Here is a 23,280-nt window from a genome sequence, read left to right as displayed (position 1 = left end):
AAAGAAATTTCCAAGATGCTATAAAATAAAACATGTGATGTGGGTTTTTTTTAAGTGTATTGATTTGAGAGCAAGAGAGAAGAGAAAAACATCAATTTCTTGTTCCACTTACATATGCAATAATTGATTGACTCCTGCACGTGCCCTGACTGGGGACTGAATCCAAAACCTTGGTGTATCGGGATGACGCTCTAACCAACTGGGCTACCCAGCCAGGGAACAATTTGCTCTTGCTTTTCTTTTTCTAAAGATTTTATTTATTTATTTTTAGAGAGGGAGAGAGGAAGAGAAACATCAAAGTGTGGCTGCCTCTTGAGCGCCCCCACCAGGGGCCTGGCCTGCAACCCAGGAATGTGCCCTGACTGGGAATCGAACCCATGACCCTTTGGTTCGCAGGCTGGCACTCAATCCACTGGGCCACACCAGCCAGGGCATAATGTGCTTTTTCTAAAGCGCAACTACTTCATAAAACAGCCACAGTTCCCATGGCACCTTTGAAACCACATGGAAATTTCTGGAAGAGCTGACCCAGAAGAGAAGAAAACTACAGACTGGAAGGGAAAACACAAGATGCCCAATTTTCCTCTCAGAAATCGAGATTTAATAGCCTCCTAGGGAAAGCACAATTGGAGGGCAATTGGCACACTCCTCCTGGAGGCCTGTGATCCTGCCAAGCTGGGGACAGTTGGGAGTTTGGGCCTCGAGCAGCTTTGGGCTCAAACTAGAAAGAGTGAGACCCATAGCAAGAGGTGTAGCTAAGTCCCACCACATAAATACAGACACGAAGAGAAAGCTGGAAAGGGCATAAAAAGGTCGAAATGAGAGAAATCTTCACAAACAGAAATAAGGTTCTGAATTAAAACACAGCCCCCCCACCCCCACCGTTACACCTCCCAAACCGACCGAGGAGAGGAGGGGCACAAGGAGCATGGCCTTGGACGTGAAAGATTTATGACAAAGACCTGCCCCTCTTGTGCTGCTGGGCAGACTGCTCCCTGGGTGGGCCCCTAACCCCAACTCCCTTAAATTCCCCGTTCTGAAATCTGAAGATCAAAGGTGCGTTTTGGCTCTCAAAGGCACTCCCAGAATCTGCTTGCTTTCTGTGTCCTCTGAGATTCTCATTCCCAGCTGCCCATTACTCAGGAGTTCCACAGGATGTGAAGATAAAATGTAACGCACTTTTTTTCCTTGGCAAAAACAATCACAAAAGAGGAAACTTGGAAAATTAAACAGCTGACGGCCAAAGAGAAACTCTTCAATAGAAGAATGGGGTCTGACACCCACGAGCGTCAGAACCTGGACCAGCTTCAAAGGACAATCATCATGAATGTGCGCTGGAGCTCACAGGGACAGCTGGAGCTGTGCGCAGGGACACGGGGCTGGATGAGGGGTGGAGACAGGCACAGGCCACCAGCACCACAGCCAGCAGCCCCTCCAGGAAAGGGTGGGAGCAGCTGCTAAGCTGAGGGGGGGTAGTCTAATGGAGGGGTACGGGGCAGTGCTGTCCTGACACCCCCACTGGTATTCTGTTTAGGGGAGAGCATGCCAGTGGTTATAAACTAAGACCAGAGAATAAGATCCAAGGTGGAGTCTGCCACTCCGACTCTGACTCGCAGGCACCTCAGTTTACCCTTTTGTAAGATGGAAGATTATTAGACCGCCTACTGTTAGTGCTCCTGTGAGGTTCGTTCCATCACTCAGTGGTAGCCGAGTAACCAGGCAATAAAAAGGTGTTCTTGAAAAACCACTCAGTCACCTCAGGGCCTTTGCACGTACAGTCTGGCCACCTAGAATTCACTCCACCTCCCAGCCCCTTCCACAGCCATTTCCCCTTTATTCTTCTGTTCCAGGTTCAGATGTCAGCCTCAGGGGCTCCCCCACCCTCTCTGGGTAATCTCTCCACCCCTCCTTGTCTTGTCACCCTGACTGAAGTTCCTTCCTAAGACTTACTGCCACCTGAAGCTGCCGCTGCCATCCATCCATCAACTTGTCTACCGAGTGCCAGGCCCCCTGGAGGGTGGCCTTCCAGGACTGGGGCCCCTTGTGATTTTTAGTCACTCCCAGAGCCCAGAGCCCAGAGCCCAGAGCCCAGAGCCCAGGAATAAGCAAGAGCTGCACGAACAGTAGCTGCTGTTTTTCTAATGTCCTCGCACGGACTGGGCTTCCCACCAGCTCCCAGAGAGCTTGGGAGCAGGCCCCAGAGTCTGAAGCCCTGCGGGGGATGGGCTGGATTACAGGGCAGTGCCAGGTCTGGGAGTAAGTGCGGCTGGGCTGCTGCACAGCCATGTTCCTAAAACCCACCGCGTTTATGGGAAGACAGGCTGAGGCCACAGCACTGGAACACACCATCAGTGACACATAATAAAATGAAACGGGAATCTAATAAAAAGAGAACACCATTTTGCACAAGCCAAATGGTTAAGAAATACACAACTACAAAATGTGAGACACTTGACCTTGCAGAGGACTGACGTCTGCTTGTGAGGAAGCTGGTGTCACAGGGCTGCTGCTGGGAGTGTGAAGAGATTGGGAGGGGGTGGTCTGAAGTGGACGGGAAGTCGGGTACCTTTGGCATTTAGCCAGGAAAGGGGGGCAAAGGGAACTACACAAGGAGCCAAGGAGCTTAATAAAATGGGGAGCATGAGCCTGTAGCTGCACTAGGAAGCTATAGCTTTTCACACGGGGCGGGGGGGTGGGGCGGGGGTGGGGGATCACAGCATGGTGCTCCAGCAAGAGGGTTAACACTCCTCCCCTCCCCCTCCAGTGCCAGATTGGGGAGGGGGGCGCACGGCGGGAGGTGTGGGGCCATAGAGGCCTATCAGTCTGACTAGGGAGCAAGAACACACCCAAAGCCCGCAAAAGCCTGAGAAGCTCATTGGTCGTTTTGAATAAGCACCTGGTCCCTCCCAAGCTCAAGCTAATGTAACCCCAGGGAACAAAGATTCTCTCTCCCCTCCCCCACCCCACAACCTGCACTTGCCCCATGCACTTCGGAGTCCTCTATTCAGAGCCGAGTGGCCCTAGCAGCCCCGTGGCCCATGACCACATGAGCTCTGCACGCGGCTCCACGAGGGGGCCCGAACACCTCAGCACAGCAATAGGCTGCAGCGGGAGCACTCGCTAGAACCAGCTGGACGCTGGGCCACGTCCAGGTGACGCTGGGCCATATGTGAAAGTGTGAAACCGCACTTTCACAGGGCCCAGGGAATACTGACTCTTTCTCTGCCCTGATCTTCCACGGTGGGATGGAGGGGGCGGGCACTGGAAACCCAGAGGCAGCTTCTATCTCCATATGAATAGATCTCACTGCACCACACTCTCCCGAGTGGGTCCTTGAAATGCCCCCCTTGTCATTCCGGGGAAGAGCCTAGTTTCAACTGAGACAGTCAGGACCCCAGACGCAGACGGCGGCTCACGGCCCATGGGGGGTGGTCCACGGGAAGGGTGTCCACTTCAGACCTGTGCGTACGTTTTTGCCAACAAGACTCGGTTCGGCTCGGGGCAGCTTTCTGCGTTCAGTTCACCTGACTTTTCTGAGACAAGATCGCCCAGAAGCAAAGGTGAAATGTGCAACAAGTTTAAACTGTGCCTTCGAATCACCATTATGTTAGAACAAATTCAAGTCTCCAAAATCCGGCATTAAACCAGAGCTAACTGTACAGCCTTGGAAGCAGGCCCCGGCAGGTGGAGCGCTGAGAGCAGCCATCCGCCCTGGAGCTTGGTCACACAGCCCACCCGAGGCCCCAGTGGGCCTTAGCTCAAGCCTGGGCTTCCCCTCGGTAATTCAGGCTTAATCCCTCCAAGCAGGAGGGCAGTGTGTGTCACTCACACCTCACCGCAGCGGCGGCATCAGCTGGACACTTACCGGAAATCTCCAGTGTCCACTCTCCATGTAGGTAAATGTCGAGGTTGCCTCTGTGAATGTCATGTTTCACTCCACAGAAGATCTGTGTGGGTTCAGGATAACGTCCTGCCCCACCCTCACCTTTAAATACTACTTCCTCCACCGTCTTCAGTCTCAGAACAAAGGTTACGTGTTCTCTGGGCTCAGGGGCAGCACCACCGAACCATGTCAAAACTCTGTGCACATCAAACCACGAGGCCAGCCAGCTGCTTCACCAGTGTCACAACACAGGGCTGGGGATGTGTGCGGCCTGCGGAGTTGGGGACAAGACCACAGGTGAGCACGGCCTCGAGAGAAACAGAGCCAGGCGACTTCCACACGGTGTCCTTACGGGGGAGTGCCACGGCGCAGAGCAGCGAGGAGAATGTTTGTCCAAAAAGGGGACAGGCGGGTGTGTGCGGCATCCACACAACTGTATACATAGAATTCTCTCTGGCTGAACAAACACTCAGAGGGCAGGCTGCCTCTGGGGAGAGAACAGGCTCAGAATGGAAAGGTCTCGCTTTTCCTTGTGAACCTCTTTAAAATGGTTTTGACCATTGTATATAAAATAACATTTTAAAAAATAGGTTGAGCCCTGGCTGATGTAGCTCAGTGGATAGAGCGTGGGCTGCGAACCAAAGAGTTGCTGGTTTGATTCCCAGTCAGGGCACATGCCTGGGTTGCAGGCCAGCTCCTCACTGTAGGGCATGTGAGAGGCAACCACACATTGATGTTTCTCTCCCTCCCTTCCCCTCTCTCTAAAAATAAATAAATAAAACCTTAAAAAATAGGTTGAATGGATAAACTAAACGTAACAGAGAGATGAGACACACCACACACACACACACACACACACACACACACACACACACGCATATCCAGATAGTGGAATACACCTCTGCCCTAACTTGGAGGGACATCCCAGCACCTCCTGCAACCGGGATGGGCCCTGTGCTTCTGCCCAGTGAAACAAGCCAGACACCGAAGGACAAGTGTGGTGTGATTCCACTTCCATGAGGTCCCTGGAGGGGTCAGACCCATGGAGTCAGAGAGGAGACGATGGAGCCAGGGCTGGGGGCGGGGGGTGGAATGGCGATGGAGTTTCAGCAGGGAAGGGGGAAGATTCTGCACGTGGAGGGTGGGGTGCAGGATGGGGATGGTTGCACGGCACCATGAATGCACTTAATGCCACTGAACTGCACACTCAAAAATAGTTGAGATGCTAAACTCTATGTTATGTATATTTTACCACAATAAAAATTTCTTAATTAAAAAAGTGGAGAGTCATACATAGGTAGAAACCTGACGGTTGGAACAATTAAATGCCAAGACACTTGACCTTGCAGAGGCCTGACATCTGCTTGTGAGGAAGCTGGTGTCACAGGGCTGCCGCTGTGTGACATTATGTAATCCAGGAAGGTAAAAGCCAAAAGAAAACAGAGATGTCTTCTCTGTGTCAACAAGTTAACAGGAGAAACTCTGCCCACCTGACCCATACACAAACTTGGTAAACCAGCCAAACCCAGGAGCCCAGAGAGCATGGCTTCCAAGGTGGGACCGCGTGGCTTCCAGGCCACACGGTGCAGTGCCTGCGGCTGTGTGACCCCTGGCCTGCAAGGCCCCCAGGAGCCTCATCTCCCCGCTGCCAGAACAGCCCGAGAAAGGTGTCCGAAGCTGAGGGCGGGGCCTGGGTGCCAAAGTGCAAAGGGTCCTCAAGCAGTCATCAAGACAAATAATCTTTTAATGTAATATTTAAAAAGTCAAAATTAAGACCCAAAAGTCCACGGTGCACAAAATTTAAAATGAAGACAGGATTCCTGACCGCTGTGCCTCAGTTGGGTGGGCATCACCCCACCGTGCAAAAGGGCTCCTGTTCGGTTCCTGGTCAGGGCACAGGCCTGGGCTGCCGGTTCAGTCCCCAGTCGGGGCACAAGCGAGTGGCAACTGGTCAGTGTTTCTCTTGCATCGATGATTCCCTCCCTCTCTATCTCCCATCTTTCTCCTCTCTCTAAAAATAAATACATCAAATCTTTTAAAAAAATAAAACAAGGACAGGACTTGACAGGGTCTAGATGAGGGTGAGGTGGTGAGGACCAGACCTCGCCTACATCTGAGATGCTGAGGTGTTCCTCCCAGACACTGTGTTTGGTTTTGAAAGCACCACATTGAAGTGCTGAGTTTTTTGGTGCCACCTTCAATTTTGTGCCTGGGCTCCTTATCCAGAGACCAAACTGTCCTTGATTCAAGCAGGTAATTCTAGAAATACTGTACCTCAGTGTCCAGTTGTCGGCTTGCTCAGCGGTCCGCTAAATTCGGAGATCAGGAGAGCGTCCCTGCAGTGCCAGCGGTCACTGCACTCCAGAGAGAGATTTCACCCCATCCTCTGCCTCTGAAAATGACCTGTGTGCCACTGAGCTTTGTCCATGACTTTTGGCTTCAGGGCCAGGTAGGCCCCACATTTTACTATTAGTGGCAATTAAATTGATGAATAACAAAAGGAAAGCACACAACCCCGTGACCCCTGAACAAAGCACACGTGAGCACAGGTATGTGCAGCAGAGCGCTGGAAGAACAGCTGCCGCCGCTCCCACAGGCCAGAGCTGTGGCCCGTGGCTGTGAGTGGGAAGGTGTCCCACTGATGCAACTGGAACAACCCACAAAGCTTATCAAGGGAGATACCGTGGGCCAGAGGCAGCAGACACAACTCCTGCCAAACAGCTCTAGAGGGAATGTTGGTCTGTCCAAGGCGGGCCAGGACCCCTGCTGGCTGCCTTTTCTGGGGCCTGCTTCACACCTGCCGATGCTGGGTGCTCTCCCAGCTCTCTGGGACTGGTGTCCCACCGCTGTTGTCCAAGGCTGTCCCAGGCCTGCTGACGCATAAGGACAAGTCACGTTCTGTCCCAGGGGCTGCCCCATGGGCTGTGGGGGCAGCACCACTGGCCTCCGCCCACTTGACCCCAGATGCACCCCCGGCCCCAGTGATGACACCACAAATGTCTCTGGACGCTCTCTGCACCGTGGCAGAGACGGGAGTCAGGAAAGCACTGGGCTGGCTAAAATGTGCATTACGCTTTTCCATAAAATAAAGGTCACATTGTTTGTTTTCACTAATAACTTTATTGATTCGGATGTTTTGAGTATGTTGCCTCTCTTCTGTTATTGGCTTCTAGTGGATAGAGGCCAGGGGAGCTGCTGAACATCTTCCAGTGCGTAAGACAGCCCCACAGCAGAGAAGTATTTGCACAAACTTCCCAACCACTTTTGACACATTCAATCAGTCAGTCACAGCACCTTCTCCACACATGGCACAAATCTTTTTTTGCACTTCATTTGCGTTTTTACCTTTCTTGAAATAATAAAGCATAATATGCCAAAAATGTTGCATATCTTCCATCTTCAACATTAAAATGTCTATACAAAAATTCACCAATGTTGATAAGTTTTTTCAAGTACATGCTGGTATGACAGGTGTCACAATAATCTAACAAAATTGTTTTAAATGAAGTTAAAGACAACGAAGCACCACTAGAGCCGTTGTATGGAGAAAACTAAACAAATTTTTTGGCCAGCCCAATACATGAGGTCAGAATGGTTGAGCTTGTCTGTCTGTCCACCCAGCCCTCAGTCGCAGCTTCAGAGGCCGCAGCACATCACCCCCACAGGCTACCAGGTGGTCACACGGGCTTCCAGCTGTCCCCACAACCCAAGTCTTGCAACTGCAGCTCAGCCCCACCCTGAACACCCACGGGAGCCACTGCACCCTCCACCTGCCCGGGTTTCACCGGGGGTGCGGTGTGTGCTGGGTCACAGTGTCTGCTGCCCCTGCCCTGACAATGCTGCCTGCCTGGTCGGCAGGCAGATCAGATCAGAGACGCTTCCCTGTGTTCCTGTGCCTCCTTTGGCAGCCCCCCACCAGCCCCGTTCCTCTGCCTCCTGCAGCGTGGGGGGCCAGGCCAGCAGTGAGGGCTCCATTTCAAATGTGAGGTTTGGGCACAACAACTGCGGGTCCCTAAACGACCACCGGGAACTGCAGACCCACCCACGATGAGGGGACAAAGAATGGTCACCAAGTGTCCACTGTCCTTCTGCTTCTTTCACCAGGGAATGCTCTGGTTCTCACTCTATCGAGACAAAGACCATCTCCCAGAGGAAGGAGCGAAGGCTGTAAACCAACTGCACACACTTCTAGTTGAGGACCTGATTGCTGAAATTACCAAGACAAAGGACATTGTCGAGAACCCCGAGCAGCAGGCACCTCCAACCTCAGACAGGAAAAGCCCCCGAGGAAACCCCACAGCCGGGCACCCACTGTGTGGGAGGGCAGGGCAGGGCACAACGCCGAGGTCTGCGGTGGGCACACGGGGAGGACTTGCACACGCCTGGCTGCACCCGGCCACTGCAGCCATTCTGTGACACACGCTTGTGAAACTTGTGAAACCGGTCTCATTTCTCACCAATTTGACTGACGCGCCACCAGGGTCACTGGTCCACATGTTTGTCCCATGTCACCGTCTCAATCTGCGGGAAAGAATCCTGACTGAACACATAGTGATCTCAAAGATTCTGGATCTGGCTGAGAAGCAAGCTGTGGCCACTGTCCCCCACATCTGCTCACACAGTGTGTCTCCACCATTCCATTTGTTGTGACTTGAAAACCAGGGAAAGATTCAAAGCCAAGAATGGAAACGGGTGGCTTTCTAGTGCACATGCATAAGATAGAACACTTTTTCGCTGGCCCTGGCCTAAGAAACGTGTGCAAGGTGTCAGTGGGAAGCTGGCTTTTAAAACTAGCCCTGGCTGGTGTGGTCCAGGTGGCTGGGTATTGTCCTGCAAAGTGAAAGGTCGCTGCTAGTTCGAGTCCCGGTCACGGCATATGCCTGGCTTGCGGGCCAGGTCCCCAGTTGGGGACATGTAAGAGGCAACTGATCAGTGTTTCTCTCCCTTTCTTTTCTCCATTCCCTCTCTCTAAAAGTAAATAAATAAAATAAAATAAAACAAACAAACAAAAGGAACACCACCAACGGATGATGGATAAACACATGATCCATCCACACAATGTACTGAACATCATGCAGCCTTAAAAAGGAAGAAAATTCTGCCTTGGCTGCAGGAGCTCAGTGGGTCGAGCACTGACACGTGGACCAGAAGGTCGCCGGCTCAATTCCCAGTCAGGGCACAAGCCTGGGTTGTGGTCCAGGTCCCGAGTAGGGGGTGCACGAGAGGCAACCACACATTGATGTTTCTCTCCCTCTCTTTCTCTTTTCCTTTCCTTCTCTCTAAAAACAAGTAAAACCTTTAAATAATGTTTTAAAACTCAAAAAACATAAACTAATTACTCACCCAAAGGGGGAACTTCAGTTTAAGAAGTAAACCAGGTGTGAGAAAAACCGTTTTCCCTGGAGGGAGGCCACGACCTCTTCCCATCCGCCAGCCCTGAACCTGCTCCTCCCAATGCCTTTTCTTCTAACTTGCCAATCTGCCAGCGCCGGAGAAAGCGGGTCTGGGTCATATTTGCCCGTGTCCACCCTCTATAAATGTGGACTGAAGAAACAAACCAATAAGTTCAGAGGCCACAGAAACCCCAAGACCCCTGAGCTGCCAGTCAGTGGGGGGAACCAGTTCTGGGCACTTGAGTCAAAAGTTAAAAGCCTTCCCAAGGTCACGAAGCCAGGCCTCTCTGACTTGGCCTGAGGGTTCTGTTCTTCTCTACTATGCTCAGTGAGGACAGAGAACACCTTCTCTGCAGGTGGCCAAGGTTGGGGGTTTCAAACCTACCATAGCTGGAGCCCAAGGAGAATGGACGGGGTCCAGCTAGCTGCCTGGCAGGCACTGGGGGTGTGGTCTGCAAAGACTGCCTCACGTAAACCACGCAAAGACAGTGCGGGGTAGACCAGTTATCTACCCCAACTATGCAGAAGAGGAAGCAGACATTTGAAGTAAGTCCAAATGTCACACAGCAAGGAAGTGGGAGAATCAGGATTTGAACCCAGAACAACAGGCTCATCTCTGCTTGCATGAATGTGAACACTGGTCAGCCCAGGCAGCCCAGGCTTCTTCCAGAGAAGACACAGGGAAGGTCACGGACCCTTGTATGTGCCCTGTGTCACCGTCTAAATCTGGAGGAAAGAATCATGGCTGAAACGCCACGATCTTCCAGACTTTCGATCCAGGCAGGACAGCCGGCTGGCGCCACAGCCCTGCTTATCTGCCTGCATGGAAAGTCTCCTCGCTCCACTTGATTGTGACGTGCCAGACAGAGAAAGACTCAAGTGCAATGCTCCCCGCGAGTGGTCAGCAGGCCTCCTTTGCTCAGCCCACAGCCACAATGAGAAAGGAAAGGGGCACCAACGCTTGAGAGGAGAAGGGACTCCTGACCAACGAATGTCTGGCCCTGCTTGACCCTTTGGGCTGCAGCTTGCACTCAAATCCCTGGCCTCTGATGACCCTGAGCTGTCTTGGCCCTGAATCCTAACCCTGAATCTGTTTCCTGTTTACCCCACTAAGCCTAACACTTGACACCCGATGCCCGGGCAGCACCAGCACCCACGTGCCTCCCTAACTGATGGGGATTGTGTTCACCTATCTCTCTTCAGGGCAAACAGCTTCGTCCTTGGGGAGGGCCAGGCTGGACTAATTGGGTGTCCTCAGAAGAGGCCACAAGAAAGCCAGCTCACTCCAGGGACGGAAGTGCCAGCTCCCATCCAGAGATGGGAAGAGGGTTAAAACTCAGAGGGTTAGTGTGAGTCAGGTGTTGTGCTTAGCCTGTCACAAGCATGAATTACCTCACTTAACTCGCACCCCAATCAAGAAACGGAAGAGTCTACAGGGAGGACCCCAGCACGGAGCTGCACAGGGAGCATTCTGGGGAAGGGCCGCTGCCCGGGCGAGTGAAAAGGGGGTCACCGGGCTCCGGTGTAGAATTCTGTGGCTGGGGAAACCGACTGTTCTGGTTTTCCTGGGACTGAGGGGTTTTCAGGAAGCAGAGCTTTTAACACGAAAACTAAGCAGGTCCTGGGCAAACCAGGACAAGCTGGTTGCCCTAGAGCCTAATTCCAGTTTCCAAATATTGGCCTCGGGCCAAATCTAGGAGGCCCTGGAAGCCAAAGTCAGTACAAGAATGTGTTTCTCCTTCGTCACACTCCTATTTGTCCTTCAAAACCTGGTATTAAAGCCCCCTTTCCTCTGTAAGACAGAATCTATAGCAGGAAAAGATGAATTTCTGGAGCCGGAATCTAGGTTTGTGTCCTAGCTCCATGAAGAGATGCTATGAGGGCCGTGTGCCTGGTAGATGGCACGTAACCGAAAGCATCTTCTAGGTGCTCCGAGTGCTTCTGAGCCCTGGCCTGCTGCGTCTGTTCCCTGCCAGACCCAGGGTTCCCCGTCTGCCCTTCTCTGAACCACCAGAACAGACTAGCACACAATTTAAAAACAGATAAATAAGATAAAATCCCGTAACATGTGCAACCAGTAAACACGCATCTCCACTTCAGTCCTTCTCCATTACTCTCCAGTCCCGACACCAAGCAGGGCTGTTTTCCACGTGGCTCTGCCTCTTCCCGTGACGGCCCAGGAGCCCAGAGAGGCGCGCAGTGGAGTCAGCAGGACAAGCTCTGAAACCCCACTCATGTAGAGCTCGAAGGTGCCAGGCAGTGGTATATGGCTGAGCCGTCAGCCACGAGGACAAGGAGCCTCCGTGAAGCAGAGGAGGCTCACTGACGGCCCCACTCCAGAAGCAAGCCACATCTCGACTGAAGGCACACAAAGGAAGCCATTGTCGCTGCTGGAGGACAAAGGTCTCAGGCAGTCCACGTGGCAAGGGGCAGAGGAGCCTGAGCCCACGGTCCCTCGGAAACGCACTGTGGCCGAATACAACAAAGGAAGCGAGCCCTGGTGAGGCTCACACCTCACAGAGGAGACGGACGGGGCCAACCAGCAACAGGTGCAGTTTTGCGCAAACAAACCAGGGCTTTTCTCACAGAGACATGGGATCTGCGCAGAAGACTCAAAACTGTTAAACACCCAAGCAGCGCCTGTCTCCAAGCTGCCTGGCTGAAGGAAGTCTATAGCCTAACAACACCAGAGCGGGGAGGGGAGAAGGAAAAATGGCAGGATTGAGGGCAGAGTAGGGGGAGGAGGGTTGCAGCCCACCAAGGAGAGACAAGGGGGCAGTCAGTGTAGAGAGAGCAAGTGCCCCATCAAGGCAGCGGGAAGGAGGGCAGGCTGCCCACAGACCCTCGGGGTTTCCTGCGTGCCGAACACTGTTCCATCTCTTCCTCCCGACAACCTGAGGCACTACTGTCACCCCCATTTTACAGATGAAAAAAACAAGGCACGGAGCAATTACACAACCCACCAGTGAGTAGCCTAGCCACAGTGAGACAACCCACGTTGCCGTGTTGCCATCACACGTATAAGGCGATTCCTTTTTATTGTGCCCCCACCCATGTGTGAAGCACTCCAGGGAAAATGCTGGAAGGCCCTTTCCTTGACTCTTCCTCCAGAGCAGCTCAGGGCAGTTCAAGTTCCCAGCCTCCACCCCAAACCAAATAAACCGATTTTGTTTTATTTTTTAAAGATTTCATTTATTTACTTTGGAGAGAGGGGAAGGGAGGGAGAAAGGGAGAGAAACATGGATGTGCCAGAGAAACATTGATGGGCTGCCTCTCGCAGGACCCCAGCCAGGGGCGTGGCTCATATGTGCCCTGATAGGGAATTGAACCAGTGACCTTCCGCTTTGCAGAAGGACGCCCAACCCACTGAGCCACACCAGTCAGGGCTAAAATGCTTTTCTAGTCTATGATGTCACCAATCAAGTGTTTAAAGGATGGTGTCCAACAGGGCGGGGCCCTGTCTGTTTTGCTCCCCACCACCGTGTCCTCACTTCCTAGCAAGGCACCTAAAAAACCCATAAAACCACCTGTCTTGGACCATGACCACATTCCCCGAGAGCCCTTCACCCCCTACCCCAGGGCAGCCTGGTTCTGTGTGGGAAGCGCTGCGTGCCAAAGCACCGAGTCTGCACGCATGTGGCTGACAGCTGGCTCCTGGCTTCCATTTTGCCCAGAAAAGGAGCAGAGAACAATTACGGAGATCCCTCCCTCGCCCACATTCAGTGCTCTTAGTCCAGTGGCTCTGAAAAGGAGGCGACTCTGTCACCCAGGGGACACTGTCGGTGTCTGCAGACACTTGTGGTTGTCACAGCTGTGGGGAGGGGTGCCCCTGGCACGGAGTGGGAGAGCCCCGGGCAGCCCCCACCAGGGGAGTTCCCCCGCCATGCAGCCCGAGTGTCGGGGCAGCTCCTGTCCCCCAGAGCGAGGAGGTGCCCCTTTCTAACGCATCAGAGCCGAGATCATGGCGTCTCCACCTCCGACACCAGCTCGGGGGAACATCTTATCTTTCAAACTATTGGCTGCAAAACTGAAAATTTTTAAAAGTCCAAAAGAGGAGGTAAGTTCTAGAAACCATCTCAGTTCTACCCACACTGCACACAGGTTTCCAAATTCCGAAATGTCGGTGATGATCCCTTACACCGACCTGACCTGACGCCCCTCCCTCACTGCGTTCGAGCAGCACGGGGCGGTTCCCCCGGGACATCGGAGACCTACGCCACAGCAGACCGCTGCACCCACTTCTTTCAGCAGCCAGTTCAAATCTCACCTCCCAACTGAACAAGGAAAACAAGCCACGGGCCGCCTGGAACCCTTTCCCCTCAATGCTCTAAGCATCACACTTTCTGTGACTTTTGCTCCCGAGGTGGAAAACATGGATGTTTCTAGAATGGCGTGAGTTTTCTAGCACATATACTTTTTGTTTACTCTCAGTAGGCTTGGTGTGAAAGATGAGGTGACCAAGAAATGAGAAGCACCAAAGGAGACCAATTACTGCATTCACTGCTGACCGCAACCCAGCCCCTTGGGCTAGAACTGGGCAGGGTCCCTGGGGTCAGGGGCACCACTGTATTCTTGCCCAAAGATCAGTTGCGTTTCAAAAACAGCGTCGAGTTCTGTATCGTCAAAAGTGGCTCGGACACTTCTGACAGGGCTCCTCCCTCTCACCAGGAGGTCGGGCCATCGCTGCCACCACTGCCCCGCCCCCTGCAAAGTCACACAGCAGTTTGCCCAATGAGAGACACGGGGACAGATGGGAAAAGCCCGCCTCAAAGAAAATCACAGCATCAGTGCAATCATTTTGGGTTTTATTCCTGAAAATCAACATGTATTACCAATGATTAGAATTATACCCTAAAAGGTATTTTTCTGCTTCTTCACACAGCAGCAGGAACAAGGTGGTCTGAGACCTGGACTCACCCGAAGGCCCTATCTCAACGCAGGAATTAGAGGGGCAGAACCTACAAAAAGCACTGGCAACTCTGGAACAGCCTGTCCTAAACCCGCAACCTCTCTCAGGACACAAGGAGCCGCCTCGGAGGCCCCGGGAGGGCCTGCCCACGAGGGCTCCTTTTCTCCCTCGTGCAGGGCAGTTCTGAAACTCACCCTGCCCTGGGAGAGGGTGTGCAGTCCCAGAGTTCCCAGAGTTCCCAGACTGGGAGCCCACCAGCCACCCGTGGAAACACCAGCCTGGAATGAAGGCAGCCGTGTGGCAGGAGGCGACAGGCCAGCGCTCACGCTGCCCACAAACCGAGGTCGGGCGGAAAGGCTAGCTAGTTCAGCAGCTTAGCACATGGATCTGCTGTCCTTCTACATGGACAGATGTCATCTGTGTCTCTGGGATTTAAGACAGTGAAGAGTTCATGATCACAGACCATTTACTGAGCAAGAGGCTGACAGGAAGGTCCATTGTCTTGACAATCACACAATTATTCTCTGCCATCAATGACTGAAGCATCCCTTCCAATCAGAAGGCGGTCCGGCTTCCCACATCCAAGTCCATCCTACAGCAACTACTCATAAAGTTCCCGATAACAAGGTAACAGCAAAAGCCAACGTAATTATTGGTGAAGGGCAGCAAGTCCTCATTATCTGAAGGTGCTACTATTGATTACAGAGTCAGGAAATCAGAGGGAATCAACTGCATGGCTTTGGAGTCTGTAGGTTCCTAACAAAGCAGCAGCAGAGAAGACTCAGTCCCTGTCCCGTATTTGGGGAAACACCCATGCCTACTGCTCTTAAAAATCTCTCTCATTAGATGGATGGGTGGGTGGGTGGGTGGGTGAGAGGATGGGTGCATGGGAGGAAGGGTGGGGGGTCAGATGAGTGAGTGGAGGGATGGAGAGAAAGCTAGCCAACCTAAGAACAACGTTCACACGAATGAGATTCTGTCTGAAGAAAAATCATAAAACATTTCTAAGAACAGTCAAGAACCCTTGGGAAAGCGAGTAAGTGCAAGGCAACCCTGTGAAGGTGCCACTTTCGTCCAAATCAACCTGCAGGCTCACTCACCACAGTGAAACCCATCACAGGCCCAGGATCCGTCTTCTTTTCTTCTTTTCTCTATCCTTTTTCTGTCTTAGAATGTAGCTGTAATTTATACATTGTAGGGAGAGTAAACAAAGCAAGGTGCGCTTTCAAAAAACGGGCAGGAAGAACTATCTGGAAACTACTGTTAAATTCACTTTAATTATGACATGAAAGCAAAAAGAAACGAAAGACTGATGGTTTAGAGTTAATGGCTAGAAGCAGAAGCTGCTATACAAGGACCCAACAAACAAACAGGAAGTACAGGGAGTGTGGGGTCCAGCCTGTGCGCTGGGCCTTCGACCCACGGTGCTGCTGCCCCACTCTGACGCCGAATTCTCACCTCTCAGCACACATGTGACGAGCGGAGCACTATTTCTTTTCAAACCCGAAATATAAATGGATGTTTCCTACACGTGGGTTGGAAACAGAAGCAAGGGTGAGCAAGGGTGGAATTGCTCGTGGGTGGCTGGGAGGCGGAGCAAGTGGGGTCGACTAAGGAGGCACATGTGCGAGCGCCAGCCCCCAGCACAGAGGCCCACTGCCTTTCCGGGACAGCCCTGTGCCCGGGGTCTGGGGGTGCCGCAGAGAAGCGCCACAGACCCAGTGGATGAGACACCAAGTGGCTGGAACATGAGGACTTCACTGTCCCATCACTGGAGGCCCAAAGCCAAAATCGAAGTGGAGCAGGGCTGGTTCCTCCCTTCACTCACTGATGACTCTCTTCACTCTGTACCTCTTCCCACCGGCTTCCCACCATGGGAGGCTGCCTGTGTCCACTGTCCCTTCCCACCAGGACCAGTCGTGCTGGACCAGGCCCTCCCCAATAATCTGTTGGACTTGATCCCTTTGTAAAGAATCTAGTTCAAATTGAGGTCACATTTGAGGTCCCAGGGGTTAGAGCTCCAACATGTCTTTCTGGGGCACACACACTTCAACCCATAACAGAGGCCACTCGGGCTGCTGTGGTGCACAGGGCCCCAGGATGTGGCAAACACCACCTCTGGACCATGGCGAGCCCACCCGGGACAGAACACAAGAACCCACCTCTCTCTTCTCCACTTTCCTGTCTGGCAGGTCCCCTGACCCGAGTAACAGTGCTCACTGCCTCCTCCAGCTGACCCAACTCCTCACCCCTTCATCTGCTGATTGTCACCACTGCCTGCCTCATTACAACGAGGTTGGCTACAGCCACCACGCAGTCCTGAAGACATAAAAGATGAAAGAGCACAGAGTTCTCCAAGTCAGACAAGACACTCCCAAGCCTAACTGCTATGAGTCACACTGGAATAAAACCCCAACTTCTTCCCACGGCCTACAGCTCAGTTCCTTTTCCTTTTTTAATTTGTTGTTTAAATTGCAATAAAACAAGGGACTTCCAGCCAAGATGGAGGTGTAGGTGGAAACACTGTGCCTCCTCACACAACCAAGTTTAAAAACAACAAAGTTTCAGTAATAAAAACGCAACCAAACACAGAAAATTGAAATGTACAGAAGTCCGACAACAACGAACTGTTCAGCTAGATGGGTAAGAGGGGTGGTGCCAGCGACTGGCGGAGCAGGGTCGGGCAGGAAAATTCGGCCAGACTGACCCAGGGACCCAGGCGCGAGGGCGGCAGTTGGCAGATTCCAGGTGTGAGGTTGCCACGAGCAAACCAGTGAGGGCGCAAGGCGGCTGGCTGATCGCGGTCACACATTTGCATGCAGATAAACTAGGCAAAGGAGCAAGCAGTGAGACAGAGCGAGCAGTGAGACGGACCACGCAGGCCCCAGCGGCTTGTGGGAAGCAGCAGAGGGGACCGCCATTGCCCCCGTTTGACCCCGCCCCCACATACAACACCACAACCCAGAGACTGAGTTGCCCTGCCCTGGTGAACACCTAGGGCTCTGCCCCTCATATGTAACAGGCGCAAACAGACCAAAACATTATGGCTCAAAAAGAACTCAAAGCCCCAGAGCCAATAACTCTAAGCGACCAAGAGATAGCCAACCTCTCAGATGCACAGTTCAAAACACTGTGCATCTGAGTCACAAATTACAAGAACAAATGAAGGCTACACTAATTGAAATGAAAGGAAATGCACAGGAAACCAATAGTGATGGAAAGGAAACTAGGACTCAAATCAAGGGGGTGGACCAGAAGGAAGAAAAAAATGACCAAATAGAAAAGAATGAAGAAACAAAAATTCAAAAAAATAAAGAGATGCTTAAGAACCTTCAGGACATCTTTAAACATTCCAACATCTGAATTATAGGGGTACCAGAAGGGGAAGAGGAAGAGCAACAAGTGGGAAACTTATGTGAACAAATAATAAAGGAGACCTTCCCCAATCTGGCAAAGGAAACAGACTTCCAGGAAATCCAGGAAGCTCAGAGAGTCCCAAAGAGGTTGGACCCAAGGAGGAACACACCAAGGTACATTATTACATTACCCAAGACTAAAATGAAGGAGAGAATCCTAGAAGCAGCAAGAGATAAGGGGACAGTCACCTACAAAGGAGCTCCCATCAGACTGTCCGTGGATTTCTCAAAAGAGACCTTACAGGCAAGAAGGGGCTGGAAAGAAGTATTCCAAGTCATGAAATCCAAAGACCTACATCCAAGATTGCTTTATCCAGCAAAGCTTTCATTTAGAATGGAAGGGCAGATGAAGTGCTTCTCAGATAAGATCAAATTCAAGGAGTTCATCATCACCAAGCCCTTATTCTATAAAATGTTAAAGAGACTTATCTAAGAAAAAGAAGATAAAAAATATGAACAGTGAAATGACAGAAAACTCACAGTTACTAACAACCACACCTAAAACAAAAGCAAACTAAGAGGACAGCTAGATCAGGAGCAGAACCATAGAAATGGAGATCACATGGAGGGTTAGCAACAGGGGAGTGGGAGGAGGAGAAGGGGAGAGAAGGTACAGAGAATAAGTAGCATAGACAGTGGGTAGGAAATAGACAGTGGGAGCGCAAGAATAGTATGGGAAATATAGAATCTAAAGACCTTGTGACACATGGACATGAACTAAAGGGGGGAATGGTGGGGGAGGGGGTGTGCAGGGTGGAGGGGAGTGAAGGGGGGAAAATGGGACAACTGTAATGGTATAATCAGTAAAATATATTTTTAAAAAAGAAACAAAAAATTTGTGATAAAACATGCATAACACAAAGTTTCCCATTTTAATCATTTTAAGTGTCCGGTTCAGTGGCACTAAAGTCCATTCACGGTGGTAGGCAACTATCGCCACCATCCATCTGCAGGACCTCCTGAACTGAAACTCTATCCCCATTAAACCCTGAATCCCCCAGCCCTGCCCTCCCAGCCCCCCAGCTCCCACCATCTCCTCTCCATCTCTATGGATCTGACTCCTCCAGGGACCTCATATAAGTAAAATCAGTGGTATTTGTGTTTTCTGTGACTCATTTACTCTATGAGGATAAAGTGCTCACGATTCATCCACGCTGTAGTAAATGCCTCAATTTTCTCCATTTTCGAGGCTGTAGAATATTGCAGAGTATGTGTGCGTGTGCCTGTGCATGTGCGTGTGCGTGTGCGTGTACTTGGGTGTATCCCACACTGTGTTCATCCATCATCTGTCAGGAGACGTTTGGGTTGCTTCCACCTTCTGGCTTCTGAGGATGATGTTGCTGTTAACAGTGTGTGTGCGAACATCTCTTTGAGTCTCTGCTTTCGGTTCTTGTGGGTTATGTACCCTGCAGTGCAACTGTTGGGCCACGTGGTCATTCTGTGTTTAATTCTTTGAGGCACCGCCAGACTATTTCCCACAGCGGCTGCCCCACTTCATGTTCCCACCAGCAGTGTGCAAGTGTCCAGGTCCTACTCACCAGCACGGCTTATTTTCTGCTTTTTTGACCATAGCCATCCTGGTGGGTGTGAAGTGGCATCTCATTGGCCTCCAGCTTATTAATGACATCTGTCCTCTCACAAGGGCGGGGACCCCATCTCTGCTGTTCCCAGTCATATTCTCAGATCCTAGAACAACACCTGTCACTTAGTGAGTGACCGAGCAGGCTAGGGAGGGAAGATGGGTATGAAGGCCATTTAAGGAGTTCAAGGGACTGGTTAGAGAAGTGAGGGGGAGGGAAGTCTCCAGCTGTGGACCCAGGTGAGTCCATGTCCCTAGGAGCAAGGTCCTGATTTCTCTTGAAGCCCCCAATTCCTCCTTCGTGACATGGAATGAGTACGGTGGTGCCTACCTGAAGAGTCAGTGAAGTAGTTCACACAGAGTGTCCAGCTTCCCTTCTCCCGAATGTGAGCTCACAGCCTCTGATCAGCAGAAGAGATCGGACCAGACAAGGCTGCGCAGCAGTGGAGGCCCCGAGGTCCGTGCAGAAGAAAAACTATCTAGGGAATGTATTTTCAACAAAGCCAGTGCCAAAGGAACGCGTGTCTGTGTGCAGATCTGTGGCCTCCAAAGCTTCCAGCTTCCCTGCCTGGCTCAGGGCACCAAGACGTGCACTCCCCAGATGGCCCAAGCCCCGGGGCAGCCTCAGGAGGCATAGCCTGGGGCTGGGTGCTGCACCACCTGCTGAGTCAGCTTGTGCACAGTCTGTGCCCAGGAACACTGGAAAACAGGAAGTCTCTGTGGGCCCTTCTACCTGGTTAGCAAAGAGGGAAAAAGTTTCTGACCCTGAACTGGCTTCTGCAAACATTGCTTTGGTTCCAGTGCTGTGTTGTCTTGATGAAGTTCAAAGTCACTGGCTGTGCAGGCTGCCGTCTGGCACACGGTGATCAGCCACACATCCTTCTCTCCTCCACCACATGTTTGTCCTCGAGTCCTCAAGGCTCACGGCACTGAGCCTCACCTACCACAACCACGAACACCACTGCGACTCTTCAACACAACTTCTGTTGGGCTGTGACTCGGGCTCCTCATGGACATTCTGCATGAAAAGTGTGACAAGTCTGGAGTGCCAAAGCTTCCTGGGTGGACCACCCCCACCCTTGCCCAGCTCCCCCATTATCTACCCACTCCTCCACTATCTTCTTCAAAAAATAAACCGAACAGTACTAATCAGTGACAATGATACAAAATAACCCCAACAACATGACACACCCAGAGCTGGGGAAATTTACAGAAAGGTCAGAGAACTTCTGGGACACTGGCCATGTCTACATCTCGGTTTTGTCCAAGGTCACACTTGTCAAAATTCACTGAACACCCTAGATCTGCGCATTTCATTACACGTTACACATCTTTGTTGTTACAATTACCTAAAAAGAACAACATGACAGCAACAACAGGACTACAGCCCAGTCCCCTTATCTGCCGGGTGTCCAATCTGAGGCCCCAAGGGGGTGCCTGAAACTGCAGACAGGGCCCTGCCCTGACTGAGGGTCAAGTTTAACTTATAAACTAAGCACAGTTGGTATTAGCTACTAAGACTAACAGCAATAACTAATAATAAAGGAGAGCAATTCTGACAACAGACTGTAAATAAAAGTTCCGCGAATGTGTCCCTCTCCCTGGGTCGTCCTCGTCTTGCCACTTCAGGGAAGCATTTCACGGCTTCTCTGCAGCAGGTCCAGCAGCACAGCTCTTGAGCTCTGGGGCCTCTGTGACGTAAAAGAGGGTCACTTGAGCACAGGTGCTGCGACACCGTGACAGCTGATCTGACAATTGAGCCGGCTACTAAGTGACGAGCGTGCAGGGAGCATGTCCCTCGTGGAGATGCTGGGCAAAGGGCCATATCCCGGGTGGGACAGAGAGGGATCTCATCACGCAGTTCAGAAGGGTGTGCCATTTAAAAGGTACGAATTGTTTATTTCTGGAATTCTCCATATGATACTTTCAGATAAGGGGAAACTACTGTGCAATTTACAACTACAATAACAGCGACAGCGTAACTGCAATGTCTTTTGTTCCTGCACTATCTGATTTGATCCTTACAGCCTTGTGATAGGTTTCTGTTCCCATTTTACAGATGAGAACACTGAGGGGCCCGGCAGAATGCCAGCAACCTGCCCGGGGTCCCACAGTTAGTAAGGGACAGTACTGGGTTACAAATCACAGTTTCTCCTTTGTACCCCAGCATGCTCTGGGTAGGGAGCACAACAAAGAAACAGATAAAACATGAGCAGCTTTTCAGTAAAGTGTGTGCCTGGAGGCTCTGAAGCCCAGTGCCGTGAGCCACTGCCCCCAACAGAACCACCCCCCCCACGCACACATGCGCGTGCTCACACATGCATACCAAACCTCCCCACCACCCTGGATGGACAACACATCTGCACCCAGCGTCAGGTCCTTGCAACTCTGAGCAGTCCAGGAAAGCTAGCTTCTGAAAGGTGATTTACTATGACTCTTGACGAAGTTCTTTAGTAATGCAAAAATGCAGCACCTATATTTATGTGTGTGTACGTGTGTGCATGACATTTTGTTCTTGATGACTCAAATATAGACAACTAATTTGGAGTTGCGTGGCTTAAAACAAGTTTCCGTTGGTCAGCATTTTAGCTGGGTTCTCTGATGCAGGGTGTCTCAAAGGCTCCCACTGCGGCGACGGCAGGGCTCTGGTGGGGAAGAGCCGCTTCCAAGTCTCTCGGGGACGTCAGCAGGATGCCGCTTGGCTGGCTTGACTGAGGCCTTTGATTCCCTGTTTGCTCTCGCTGCAGGCTGCTCTCAGTCCTTGGTCATGAGGGCCTCTGCACAGGGCAACTCCGCCGAGAGCTGGCCAGGTGAGAGGGGGAGAGCTGGAGAGCCAGGTGCAGGGCCGGATGCGGGCAAGTGACCCTGGGGGCCCTGCACAGTTTGTGAGCGCAGATCCGCACTTCAGGTGATCGCGCAGCTTTCTATGAGTCTGTGTGTGCCAATCACCTTGTGATTCATTTCTTTTCGTTTGGTTGGTTTTTACTTAAATCATTTTTCATTTTTCAACTACAGTTGACATAGAATATTATTAATTTCATATGTAACTTACTAAGTGATCACCCTGATAAATCTCCCACCCATCTGGCACCACACACAGTTATTAGAATATTACTGACCACGTTCCCCATGCTGCACCTCACATCCCCATGAATACTCTTTAACGACCAATTTGTACTTCTTAACCCGCTCACCTTTTTCACCCACCCACTCCAGCCTTCTTCCATCTGGCAACCATCAAAATGTTCTCTGTATCTTTGGGTCTGTTTCTGTTCTGCTCATTCATTTATTTTCTTTGTGTTGATATATGTGCATTTATTGCCACTTCACTGTTCAAATTTATCTTTTTTTTCTTCTTCTTAAACAAAACCCTTTAACGTTTCATGTAATACTGGTTTGGTGATGATGAACTCCTTTACTTTTTCTTGAAGCTCTTTATCACTCCTTCAGTTCTAAATGATAGCTTTGCTGGGTAGAGTAATCTTGGTTGTAGGTCTTCCTTTTCATCACTCTGAATAATTCTTGCCAATCCCTCTGGTCTGCAAAGTTTCTTTTGAGAAATCAGCTGACAGTCTTATGGGATCAGCATTGCAGGAAACTAACTGCTTTTCTCTTGTTGCTTTTAAGATTCTCTCTTTGTCTTTATCCTTTTGCATTTTAATTACGATGTGTCTTGGTGTGGTCCTCTTTGGATTCATTTTGGACTTCTATGTCTATTTCCTTCACCAGGTTAGGGAAATTTTCTATCATTATTTTTTCAAATAGGTTTTCAACTTCTTGTTCTTTCTCTTCTCTTTGCAGCACACCCACAATGCAAATTTTGATACACTTAGTTGTCCCAGAGGCTGCTTATAGTATCCTTCATTTTGGGGGATTTTTTTCTTTTTGCTGTTCTGATTGGCTGTTTTCTGCTTCCTTATATTCCAAATTGCTGGCTTGATTTTCAGCTTCATCTACTCTACTGTTAATTCTTTATAAATTATTCTTCATTTCAGTTAGTGTATCCTTCATTTCTGACTGGTTCTGTTTTATGGTTTCCATGTCTTTTTTTTTTGTAAAGATTTTATTCATTTATTTTTAGAGGGGAAGGGACAGAGAGA

The 23,280-nt window shown here is 51.0% G+C and overlaps 1 protein-coding gene and 1 long non-coding RNA gene across 3 annotated transcripts in view; both read right to left on the bottom strand.

Annotated features, from left to right (window-relative positions):
• INSR (insulin receptor) overlaps positions 1 to 23,280 on the bottom strand; it is a 160,742-nt gene that overhangs the window by 79,812 nt on the left and 57,650 nt on the right. The window lies entirely within an intron of this gene.
• On the bottom strand, positions 6,686 to 7,005 carry LOC118987716 (uncharacterized). The gene is made up of 3 exons (XR_005066626.1): positions 6,903 to 7,005; positions 6,821 to 6,827; positions 6,686 to 6,696 (listed from the first exon to the last, which is right to left on the bottom strand). It is a non-coding gene; the product is annotated as an uncharacterized LOC118987716 (long non-coding RNA).

Source organism: Sturnira hondurensis, unplaced genomic scaffold (assembly GCF_014824575.4).
Source record: "Sturnira hondurensis isolate 20B ecotype Veracruz unplaced genomic scaffold, ASM1482457v3 Scaffold0005329, whole genome shotgun sequence".
Lineage (NCBI taxonomy): Eukaryota > Metazoa > Chordata > Mammalia > Chiroptera > Phyllostomidae > Sturnira > Sturnira hondurensis.
Note: the sequence above shows the minus strand (reverse complement) of the source record. Positions and strands in the feature narration are given on the sequence as shown.